The 13,174-nt window shown below is 39.0% G+C and overlaps 1 protein-coding gene across 7 annotated transcripts in view; it reads left to right on the top strand.

Annotated features, from left to right (window-relative positions):
- The window catches only part of LOC117157886 (protein O-mannosyl-transferase TMTC1), a 278,211-nt gene that overhangs the window by 121,847 nt on the left and 143,190 nt on the right, over positions 1-13,174 (top strand). The gene's annotated exons all lie outside the window — the stretch shown is intronic.

The following is a 13,174-nucleotide window of genomic DNA, read 5'->3' as shown; positions in this document are numbered from 1 at the left end:
ACAACTATCACGTGCTGAATCCTGAAGAAACGAAATCGCCTGAACACTTTGCGTATTTTTCTTTCTTCCGAGGATATTAATATAAAATAACAAGCGATCGTATAAACAGAGAAAACAGTTTGCACGATTTATCTTTATAGTAGAAGAACGAATTTTAAAAATATATCGTTAAGAATAATTGCAAAATTATCTAATCCAGCGTTAGAAAAATATATTGGTATAAAAAATTGTGCAAACTAACTGTGAATTTTTGAAAAAGTAATAATCTCATAGATCGGATAATGCGAGGGAAAGCAGTTTTATTAACCGTGAAACATATGACGTGAAATGTATTCTACGAAGACCCAGGAGAATCTGGTACATCAGTAACAGTGTCCTAATTATAATGCTGTTCCTAGTTTTATCATCGTCAGCTTCGCAGTGTGCAATAATTCGAAGAGATTAACGTAAAAACTAATTTAAAATTTTCCCCTAGTTTAGAACTTGTCTTAAGCCGCTTAGGGATACGAAAGTGATTGGCAGCAAGTCCTCTTGTACTTCTCGTTGTATCTTGCGCATGATGCACAACAACAATAAACGTCAGTGATAATGTTTGTGTACGTAATCTGCTTCGGTTAAGCGCATAATAGCGATATTGTTCTCATTATTATCTTCGATTATCTGTTATTTCAGAGGATGTACGTTTAAAAACGACGTGTGAAGAGTGCACGCTATTCTATGGAACGCTATTGACAATGATCAACGATCCTTTCGCATATGATTTTCGATCCAATTGTGTCTTTCTAAAATATCTCCAAAATTCTTACTAATATGTACGATTACGCCTTTCGATCTTATGTTACATATTTTTTGAAAACATTATAGATCTTCTATGTTTGTTGAAATGAAAATAAGAATAAAACATGAAATTGGAAGACGTCAACGAGGTAAAATATTGTCTACAGAACATTTGCAATTTTTCTAATGAAATCGAAGAATCATAATTTACAAGCGAAAACGGGAAACAAACATCGATCAAGTTTTTCTGCAGAGGCTTTGTTACAGAGTTGTAAGCAAACATCGAGCGGATATTGAAACACGATTCTATTGTATAGTATTGTATTGTATAGTAACAGATGCCGCGTTTCTACGTAACAAAACTTTCTACAATATCTTTTTCGAATTTTCAAATTATAAATTTACTTCTGTCGTTTGACCAGATCTGAAACCATTGAGCATAAACCGTACATATATGAAAATTACTATTTCTTTCTTTTCAATCTAACTGCATCCTATTCGCAAGTTTGCCACGAATGTTTCTTCTAGCGCATGTTATTGATTATTCGAAAGCAAAATGATCACTAGTCACGAATCTATTTTTCACTTGTCGCGATCAAGATCTGCGTAGCAATAATTTCAAATGCAACGTTTAAATTTGCATTTTATAAACGTCAAAACTCCCAATTACCAGGGGAAACTTGTACGAAAAAGAAAAAGAAACACAGAAATTAACGCACTGTTATTTGAAGTAATGAAACTCACGCAGAAGCCGCGATAAGAAACGTCGTTCGTTGTTCGTTAAAAGTTTCTTACGAATGGTCATTAACGTAAGACGCAGGCTTTCGAGTGAAAATTACCGCCTGTGCGGCATATTGATTTTCAAGGCTGAATTGTCTATGCTCCAGTCCGTTTGCTGGTCACGCACTGTTCTGCACCCCGTTATATCACATGCGTGCACATATTGTCGCATGTGTGACGAGTCGCGTGTGAACAACGACCCTTTGTCGTCCGTGCTGTTATCGCGATGTTATGGTCGTATCACGTTCTCGGATAAAGAAATCGGACATAGACGCGTAACTTGCGATGCCGTTAAATTGTACCGCCGTGCTGATTGGCTTTAAGATAAGGTTAATCGCGCCGTTTCAAATTCGTGAGTGACTTTATAGGTCTTGTCTAATGCGCCACCAATGTCATTTCGGACGTGAAAAATGTGAAAGTGACGCGAAAAGTCGTGTAAAATTGTTTATTGAATCGGTTAGCAGTTCGGACATAAGTATTGAAAATACCCATTGGAGATTCACAGAATTGGATCTACGTTAATTCTCCGATGTGAAGAGAAAGCAAGGTAAAAAGGACGGAGAGAAAGGACGAGGCATTTGAAGAAACGGTGCATTGAAATATTTAAATAATTCGTCGGATGATCAATGAAAATATTATTTAATAAGTATCTTCCGCGCTAATTAGAACGAAAATCCACGTTTTCAGAGATAAACTGGTATCCATCGCGCTCATAATTGAACATCCTCGTCGTAATGATCTATAGTGGAGGAAGATACAGTGGTCGAACGACAAATCTCGAAAGCAAACATTCTATTCGGTGGCAGAAGGGGGTGGGTTGATCGCTGGTAATGCCACCGGCGATATTTTGCTTTCTATGCTATCCAATCGGAATTACAGCTGCCATCGGTTCTATTCGATTCGCTCGGTAAGCCTCATCATATTGCTATTCAGCCGCTATTCCGACAACAGACGCGGAATCCCTTTGTTTGTCCTTGTAGGCGTTGTTTACCAAAATCATTAAATCCGGTCCTGGATTGAATCCTTGATCGAACAACGCCGTGGGTGAGCGTTAATCAAGTTGTACGAGCAAGCGATCGAAAGGCCTGGCTTGCCAAAGACACGGAGTCTTTTGATCGTGCTTGAACGATCGTTTATCGCGGCGTGAAATGGCATCAGGCGTTCTTTGTGCAGATTTCCGTCGGTTCCGCTGGAATCGTGACACGTCATTTCGCGACTCGTGCGTCACGATTCATCTCTTCGCGTGTTATTCACGCATACATGTGGAAGCGTGTGGCGCGCGCACGCGTCAATGACGGGGACAACGAGACGTGTCCTCCTTGTCAAATCAGTTTGCGCGGTCCGTCCGCTGTTTGCCGAAATGATCAAGCGGTGAAAGCACGGCCGGTTTCTGGCTGTCGGATCAAGCCCTCGACCGAACGTTGAAAGGTAGCGCGTTAATTAAGTACAACAGCACCGAAGCGGCTGTTTCCAGTGTAAACCCTGACGAACAAAGGATGAACCGGTACGGAAGAGGGACGAGAGAGCCAGCTATGAAGAGGGTCACCGACCGTTCCTGGACTTGGTCGCGCGTTCAGGCTATGCGCGAATTTCCGCGATCGATCGATTATCACGCCTGTCGGTTCTGCTATATAGGTCAACCTTTCGGGTCTGCTCCCACTTGGTGAATTGATTGCTAAAGTACCTGGAAGGAAACTGACTGAACGTATCGACGCGGAAGCGAGTCTGTTCCGTTTCCTACGAATACTTCGCGGAGTCCAACTGTCTGCTGTTTGAGCTAGTACGCTTCTCCGCAGGAAATATTAAGTCCTACCGAATCGGTACAATTTCTGCGCCTGACATATTCTAGTTTACCCTAGTACCGACTTTATTACATTTTTCCGACACGCAAGCATTTGAAATTTATAATTTCTAAAATTTTATTTTAGAAGGAATTCTAGTCGAGGGATATGTTCTTCGAAATATTGTTCGAAATCTAATTGTTGCGAGGCTGATCGTATTCTGAATCTTATACGTTGGATATCCTTTTATTCGGTTTAATTCATACAGTCTATTTTAGTTATCCGTCGCGAAGTTATTTGAGTTACCACGTGATAGCAGATTACGAGATACACTCATCTTAGAAGATCCCAGCTTATCCACGCTTTCCTTAAGTGGATCCCGTTGTTAGTCGTACAACGTTCCGTCCATTCCTGTACCAATATCTTAGCTTATATACCTAAGTCACGCGGTCTTGGTTCAAAGCATGACTCTCAATCGCGTAACAGTTTCTTGCACGAATTCCTCCCTTTTCTCAGCCGTTTCTCCCCTCGTGTAGTTTTCCCACATGTGTGAATCCCAATTTGACTGGATATAGCGTTTGTCTGCTGAATCGAACTTATCTTTAGAACGATTGTTTCGCGTGTTGTGGAATGCACACGAGTAGAACAGCGAAGTTTTATCACGAAGCAAATTTTATCGACATATCTTATTTAACAGCAAATTGAATTGCTATTTACGAACCAGACATCCAGACGGATATTGTACGTTGTTAATTGTTAAAGCTATTTCTCGAATGAATAACCAAAATGAAATCCACCTAGGAGATTGAATAAATAATTACGGAAGTTATAAAAAGCTAACTTATAATGTCAGATCGCGATCGAAAAAGATTACATTTTAAACATTCACTAAGATATATTTACAGGTCTTCGTTACGTTTACTTAATTATAACGTCGTACGTACGTTTCTAAAGTATGAAATATTTGTCCACCGATGAAACGTTAATTACGTTTGCGTAACTGAGGAAAACTAAAATTAGATTGGAAGGAAACTCGAAATATTTCCCTAATTGCCAAACGTACGTGGCTCTTCAGCTTTCAGTCAGCGTTTGTAATCAAAGGCACATCTCTGATTTGTGTCTGGCAGAGCATAAGAGACCGTCCTACACATATAAGGTGTCTTCGCCTCAGGAGTTTCGTATTGACGATAAACACTGGCTATTAAAGCCGGCACCATCGATCGATGTACTTCCTTTAAGCCCCTTTTCGTTCGTAGGAACGTCGAGTCGCTGCCTTTGAATTAGCTTGTTTTCTGCTCTACTAACTCTAGTCGTATCGAAAGTAGCGTCAAATGACGCTTGTTTATGTCGCGAAATTTCAACGACTTCTCCTGCTGCAACTCCGTAGATCATCCAAATACTTCTGCTTTTATGCCTATTCCAAAATGCAAGTTCCACGCGTGTATGCAAATTATTACGACTATTGAAAAATAGAAAATAATGTTCGTATGCCAGTTCAAAAGCAATCGATACAAAATTTATTAACATTTCCGAATTCAAGTTCTAATAGAGCTGTGTTGGAGCAATTCCCTTTATCGTATCTTTGTCTGCAGGGTGGTTGGTAACTGGTGGTACAAGCGGAAAGGGGGTGATTCTACGCGAAAAAAGAAGTCGAAAATATAGGATAAAAATTTTTTCTTTAATTTCTTTTTTTAATTTTTCCAGACAACGATCTACAGTGAGATCCGTTGTAACGTACCGCACGCGTACCGAGCGAAAATTCAAAGTCGACTTTCTCGAAAACAAAGCCTCGAACGAAAAATTTTTATTCTATATTTCCGACTTCTTTTTTCGCGTAGAGTCACCCCCTTTCGGCTTGTACCACCAGTTACTAACCGCCCTGTATATTCTACCAGGTTTGTCTCGCGTATTTCCAAACTGATATCCTCGCAAAATGGCAAACAGGCTTTAACGTATACTTTTCTTTCTCAAAAATGTTACCAACCATTTTTGAATATTCAACGATACTATTTATCTTCGTCGCTCTCCATTGTGTTTCTTGCTCCGAACATCTTCATCGTTTATTTATACAGAAATTAGACACGTGGAAGAACCGATTTTTCGTTATTCTGCTTCTGGCTTTTCTGTAGATTTCAGAGTAGTTAGCTTTTTCTTAGGTGTTTTACGATTCGCTTCCTGGTGACTTTCTTCGAATTTTCTTCCCGCTGCGTTCGACTTTTTTACGTTGCTTCTGGCTATCAACTTTTCCGTATTATAAATTGCACGCGAAATTGAATGCATCGATTTTCCTAAAGTATATGTCCTACTTTCGGATATTTTTGTCGGATGGAAGCCATATGAAACTTCGAGTGACTCGTGGAAATATTTTCTTTCGCAGCAATGGGAAATTCTATGACAATTAGTTTCTCCAGTGTCACAATAAACAAACCTGCTTTGGATGCTAATTTAAAAGGTATCGGCCAAGGTATCGAATGAAAGTTTGTCGATTCCCTAACTTTTACTTAACGTATACTTCTGTTGTTATGTTATGTACATTGTCTGAATGTTATGTACATTGCATGAAATGATAGAATCAAAGATAAACGTAGACTCTAGAGAAAACGGCCCCGGTGATCTTAACCTTGACGTATGTTGTCAAGATCAAGGTCATCGGAGCTGCGTCCCCTAAAATGAACGGTTACCTTGAAACGTGAAAAAGTGAACACGACACGATCCTTGACTCTGCTGTGATCGACTTAGGACCATAAAATTAAAAAGACAAGCGACGCGTATCGATAACGATTCTTCTATACCTCGTTTCATTGTAAGAAAATTTTTACTGGTCAAAAAATACATTACGATACTAGTTAAAGAATGACCCAGGTGAAACGATCCAAATTCTCAAGCTTCCAAAACGTTCTACTTTCATCGCTGTCGCAACTACGCGAAAAACAAACAATAGAGGAGGTTAAAACAATAAACGCATTTCGTTTTGTAGCGGTGAAATTGTCGGTTGGAAATGGTTTCACAGTAGGTGGCGCGCGAAAGTGTGATTCAGAGGCTTCTATTCTTCTCGAAGAAAACTCGGAACGTGGAGCGCGGCGTGTATTCCGTCTTTCCGCGGAGTTATACGCGTTCCAGTGAAATCATTCGTGAAATCGTAGTCGTCCTTCGTTCCGCCGGAACACAGGGCTCTTCTATTTTCCTGAAAGCAATCCGTTCTGGTCGACGATGGTGTCGGAGTAGGCAGATGGAAATTAAAGAGACCGACGAGACCGTGTAGGTGTTGCTTTCAGAATATTCTCGCGCAGGATCGACGGTCCGCGTTTCCAGGTTAATGTCGACCAAGGAGAAGACGGTTTTCTTCCTTTTTCCTCTCTTGCTTCTTCCTACTCCTATACCGAAGGTCGTTCGAGATTCGGATGGCACCAACAAGAAATTTTAGAACTTCCATGCATCATCGAGCGAGAGTATCCGGTAAGAGCTGGGCTACATGGGTTAAAAGGAACTTTTAGCGATAGAAGAAACGGTCGAAGGGAGGTTGCTCGAAGTGAAGTCGAACTTAAAGTAGGCCGCGTCGATATATACGAGTATGTACATACGAGAGTAACATAGCGCGTCTGTCCGATTTAGAAATGCGTCTGACGAATCGGAAATATTATAACTCGTAACCAGTATGCTGGTCATTTTATCGCGTAGACGATAGATTGAGCAATCACGCGATAATTAAAAATATAAGGAAGATAGTATCGTTTGAATCGTTGTAATTGTTGCAGATTTTATCCCACTTCTCGAAACCAGCCTAATTAAAAGAAGAAAAAAAAAGAAACTGCAATCTAATAACGATAAATTATATAAATAATAAAAAAATAATAATTTAATATTTCTATAGCGTTCTAATATCTCTCCTTTATCTTATCGACAAAATACCATTTCTGCACTTTGACGTTTCATTCAATTTGAAATTTCGTTTAAGAGATTGCGAAAACAGAGGAAGAAACGCAAACAGAAAGAAGCATACGCGTCCCTCCTTCTATTTATCTCTGGAGATATACGTAAAGACTGGCCAAGCTATTTTCTTCTAACCTTTTTAATCCTCTTTGGCCTCTAGTGATTCTCGCGAAATTGTGCAGCGAACGGAAAACACCGTTCCATTTCTCGCCATTAGATACGGTTTGCCAGGGTAATCGCGAATTGCTACGGACATACCATTATTTCCTATGTATGCATGGCTACGTTCTTATTCGTGTTTAGCGAATAGTCGTACGAACTACGGCTCCCACACGATATTTCAATGCTCGATAAGGATAATGGGAAGTTCCTCTGAATTAACGGAGGACTTGCCGGGTCGACGCGCATTAACGAAGTAATTTACGAATACTTCTGGGTAACCGTGGGTTATCCAGCACATATGTCTTCGGCAACCTTCCGCAGACTATTCTTTCCCTACCACTGCACCACCGATATTATTATGCTACCCTCTGCAGCTTTATCGCGGATAAAGACATTTCTATATTGGCCCAGATTATTTCTAATTTATATACGATCCATAAAGAGTTTTATCCTGATTGTTCTTTGATTTTCTCTTATTTTATGCCTGGTTAATACGTGTTTTACGAAAGTTATATAAATTGTTGAATATCCTATGACACTACACTGCTCGAAATTATTGAACGATGGTTTTTCGCGTTAGTCTGATTATTATGCTCACTCTTTGTGTTTCGACCACTCGCGGAGAGACGCGATCGCAGGAAGCACGCCAACGGGAGTCGTAAATTCCCGTTACGATTAGATAATCGACGCCACGAAATGATCGATCCCTATTTCGGTTAAGATAACAGAGGTGGTTAATTGAATATTACACTGACGTAACAAGTTATAAATCACAGTTTATTCCAACAACTTTGTAAAGGAGATAGTTACGTTGGTGCGTATGTATAAGATAAATAAGTGAGTGATCTACGGGTGTAAACCCGGTCAAAAGGATGTTGACTGTTTGAAAGATGGAAAATCAGTGAAGTTCCGTGATGATGCTGTGACGGAGGAAAACTAAGGATGGGTGTGTCTAGCGCACGGGACCATCGGATTTGTTGATGACGATTTTGGCTAAGAGAGCGAGGGAAATAGGCTTCGTTGTTAACTGGTTATTTGCTATGGTGGTAGGTGAGGAAGGATGCTAACCGCCCTCGAGATAAAGTTGCTAGTGGGAGGCCTCATACGTGAGAAAAGGCAACTTTCCCGCGTCAACCAGTGGTGGACAATAAACTTTAGGAAACAATTCAGCGAAAGAATATCTGTTCGGTCTGAAAGACCTTGACTAGGAAATTCCTGAGATTTATGCAGGGTACTTGAGACTATGGAGGGTACGCGGTAAGGATCTGAAGACATCTAGATGCCATCTTGCCCGCGGTGTGTGGCCTGGTTTAGCTAGAGTGTCGTCCGACGTAACACTTCGCATACTTTGAATCTTCAATATCTAAACAAACGACGTTAGGAAATTATTGCCTCCACTACTGTCATTGTAGAATTTATTTGTTCTTGTATCTTTCTCTTGTTCGTCTTACGTAGATTTTCTCGTAAACGAAGGCCTTGTTATTTCGTCCAACGTTTCCTCACAGCGGTAGGCAAAGGAAGATGTAATTCTACCAAATGTCCAAACTGGACAAATTGTGAATGTAAACAATTAAATAAAAAAAAAGGAAGATATATGGGTATTTGTATTAGATTGTTATTAATATCTGAGGAAGACATAGACTTAGGTGTCATCACGTGGACAGTTAAATATACACAACTATGGTCGTCTCGTCCTTAGTTTGCAGAACGATCGTCTTTCTTTCTTCGTCGCATTCGAATATCATTTCGATCACGATACTCGATTGTTCCGACTAATTTATTATCTCGCCACTCGCTTAATTGATTGAGAACTCGATAATTGAAGCTGCGAGTCACAGAACTTTCTGGAGAATACGCCATGGAGCACAGACGAGCCTCTTTGAGGCGAGATTGGATTCCACGTAGAGTGTCCCAGTTGGATTTCTCTGTTGAGGGGAGGAAACCAAGGTATCACATGTGCTGGCAATAGCGTTCAGTATCACTAACATCGATTACACTTGCTTGTGATCCATATTGTTCTACGGCATTGAATTGCAATTAATAAGCGAAAATATGGCGGATAGGATAGATTGACGCTAGAATTATCAATCTCTAATATCTAGAAATGAATAATTATAATAAACGTCGTAATGAAAACAAATAGATATGTAGGCATTAGGTCGTCCGAAAAGTTTCTTTCGTTTTATAAAGAAATAATGGATGCACAACATTTTTCGTTTTATATTATTTAATCGAATTATACGTATGATCCATTATGTTCTATCAAGATGAAGATTACAACGTTCGAGAGATTAGGTTTCATGTTTGTATAAGGATGCGTCGTTGTAAAAGACGTGTCTGTAAAACAGACACTTTTCGAACAACCTAATATAAATACGATTGTCTGTGTATTTCAGTGAAGTTAACTGATAATTGTAAGAGCAAAAGACCCGAAACACGTTAGTCTCGCAGGGTCGGTAATTCTAATTTTAATCATATGTCTAATAATTATCGGGTCAGAATCGTATTCGACGTGTTTGTTGGCCATTATTAATACGGCACGCGAGGACTTTTACTATTTTTCTTGGACTCATTGCATCTACCTGCGCCTTGTTTTTAACCCCATGCCTCATAAATTGCCTAGTAGTATTTTATCTATGGTCGTTGTCTATTCACCGTTAACACATCGTATCAAATGCAAAATATTTGGATATGTCCGGTGTAAGGCAAAGGAATTCGTAAATACGAATCTGACACTAGAATGATACTAGATAATAATACTAGATATCATTAGATACTAATGATACTAGAAAGTATCGGTTACCATTAGTATTCTCAAATTTTTGTCTCTGTCTTACCCTAGCGCTTACCACCTTCTATAGGAAAAGGCCAAACCCTTGTTCCCCGGATATCCATCCCAAAAGTCTTTAACTTATCTAACTTTAAACTTACGAACTTCTCCCTAAAGCTCACAAACTTCGATATCACCGATTCATCCACGTGATTCGATCATCGTTACGCACCGCTCAGTGAAAAAGAAGCTTTCTCGTGCTTTCCAAATGAAACAAAGTCGCTCGATTATTCCAGGGTTGCGCTCGTTACGATGTGGCGTTTCCATGAAACTTGCTCGGTCCCGTTTTATACAGCGCTCGCCGGAATTGCCGTGTATCGATGTCGATCAAACGGTAACAAGGTCGATTGAAGCTTCCTTTAACGCGCATTATTAATGAGCGATCGCTACGAAACGCCGTGCTGCGTCATCGGTAACCTAGATACTCTCGCAGGAGAACGTAATTTGGATCATTACGGAATTATGTTAATTAAGAACGAGCTGGACGATTGGTGGCGCGATATTAAGGGGTTCCCGGAGACATATTCGTTATCTCGTGGGTCATCGATTCTCCGGTGTTCCCGCGGGACCGCGACTTTGGTCCGTTGGCAAGCACAGCGGCGACCTGGGGTTAACAGCGTGAGTTTAAAAGTGATTTATCTCTGATTTATGGAGGAAGAAGACGGCGCCGGAAGCCGAAAGTTTCTCGGCTCCTCGGCGGCCAGGCGGAAAGAATTATCGTTTGGGCACAATGGACAGTTGGCGATATCGTTTACACGTCGAATCCTACGACCGTTTGTTCCGCGGGCGGATCCTACCGAGGATAGGACAATGGCAGTTCCTTCGTTCATCGAGAAAAAGATCTCGCGTGTTCTGCGATCTATGCGGTTTGATTCGAGTCAGGAATAATGCCGATTGAAAGGAGACGACGACGCCCTTAAATCTTGGATAGATAGCTGGCGAACAATATGGCCCGTGTTGATTCATGTTTGCACTTACTCACTTTAATTTTCGAGTCTACTTTTCTGACTTTAGGACGTAGTAAACGATTAGATGGCAATTTGACGATTTTATACGTACATTTGCTAGTTTTTTGGGAAGTTATTTATCGCTAATATTAGTTTTTACGTATTATCGTGCTTTACAATCTTACCTGTGACTTTTATTGAAATCTTTTATCTAGCTTAGAATTTTGTATAATTTTGTAATTATCGGAATATTTTTAACGATATAAACGTTTGATTTATGACTCTATTTATGATCGGAGTTCCTTCTGAACCTTGTTGATCATTTTTTAGAAAAACATATGACCAGGTTATTCTTTTATAATTCTACCTTTATGTACAAGATTCCATAAAGATATTTCCATCGTGTCTTAAAGCGAAGGCTAATTTATCGTAATACCAGGAGATGCTTGAGCAACATTAGAGCATCAGTTGTATTTCAACGATATATAGTTTACTTGTTTATGACAATTGCGCATTAGTTAATTGGTTTTCCTAAATGTCTGAGAAGGAATCCATTGCCTGATTCCGTTTATATAACTGAATATTCGAAAGTAATTAAGTTAAGTGGTTGTTATTGAAACAGACAGTTTGAAACTTTCTTTCGAGAATTCGTATTCGGATAATTTAACGAATAGAACTTCCTATACATAAATTCAATGATATTTACTCGAATAATATCAGTCTTCTGCCTTGATTATATTATATTACGCATTATTGCCAGACAGATCGAAAGGAAAAGGCATTATTTGTATATAATAAAATTAATAGCACTCGCGTCAATCTCATACTTGTATTTTACGTTTCATAATATTAATTTACAAAATTCTGCAAAATATCCCCAATTAATACGCTTCACATCGAAAGCACCGTCAACTTAAATATTAGAAGTTTGGTATGTCTTTTAAATATCTCTCTCTCTCTCTCTCTCTCTTCCGAGATATTTTCATGATTAATAACGTTAGTAAATATGTAGTCAAATAAAGTTGGATTTTCAAATAAGTAGGTTCCATATTAATTGCTTGAATACTAACATTGATTTAAATGTGCCATCTTGTCGTATTTACAAATTATTATGTTATTTTAGCACGCTTATATATGACCAATTACACAAGCAGTTTACTAATTGCCTGTAGATATTTATATATTTATGGGAAATTTAAACATGCAAATATAAATTCTACTCTATAAAATATCAAATAATTTACACATTATGGAATATTGTTACAACATTCAGGCAGTGAAAGAAACTCTATGGAGCTTCTATTTCTCGAGTCGTGTTAAAAATGAATTTGAATAAACACTGGTTTCGTCCAAAAATCGATCATACTTTTTGACGACACGGATACGTATCGGAGTTATTACCATCAGGTACAGTAGCACGCCATTAAATTTATGTTGTCAAAACCTTGCGTTACATTATTTTTCTCGGCTCGCCATCTGTATATTTCTAAAGAACATACTCGTAATAATAGATATTAATCTCTAGAAAAATATAGAAACGTTTGACGAAAATTTGGTGTGTTCTTAATTAATTTATTCGCAATCATATAATTATATAATATTATACGACACGTAGAACATCCCTGGCTAAAATCACCGAAAAACAACAAACCTACTTCGCTTTATTAATATATCGAATAAAACGACAAACAGTCCAAACATTTGGTATTTGCCATACGTTTATTCGCAAAAGTAATTATTCGATTATCGAAAGAAAATACTTCGAAAATATTGAAAGCAAACATTTTACGTTAAATCTGGCAGACGAATGATTTCGTTATTGGCAGGTGCGATCCTGTATTGAATAAAACGCAAACGTGATATCAAACGATAAGGCGTGGCGCAAGGTACAGCAGGTTGTTCGTTGTAAATTGCCAATCCGAATAAGGCAACTCTGTTTAAACAGCTGCGCGTCTCTTCGACCGATC

The sequence above is a fragment of the Bombus vancouverensis genome, chromosome 2, assembly GCF_051014615.1.
Source record: "Bombus vancouverensis nearcticus chromosome 2, iyBomVanc1_principal, whole genome shotgun sequence".
NCBI classification, from domain to species: domain Eukaryota; kingdom Metazoa; phylum Arthropoda; class Insecta; order Hymenoptera; family Apidae; genus Bombus; species Bombus vancouverensis.
The sequence above is the reverse complement of the archived record's forward strand: the minus strand, read 5'-3'. Positions and strand labels throughout refer to the sequence as shown.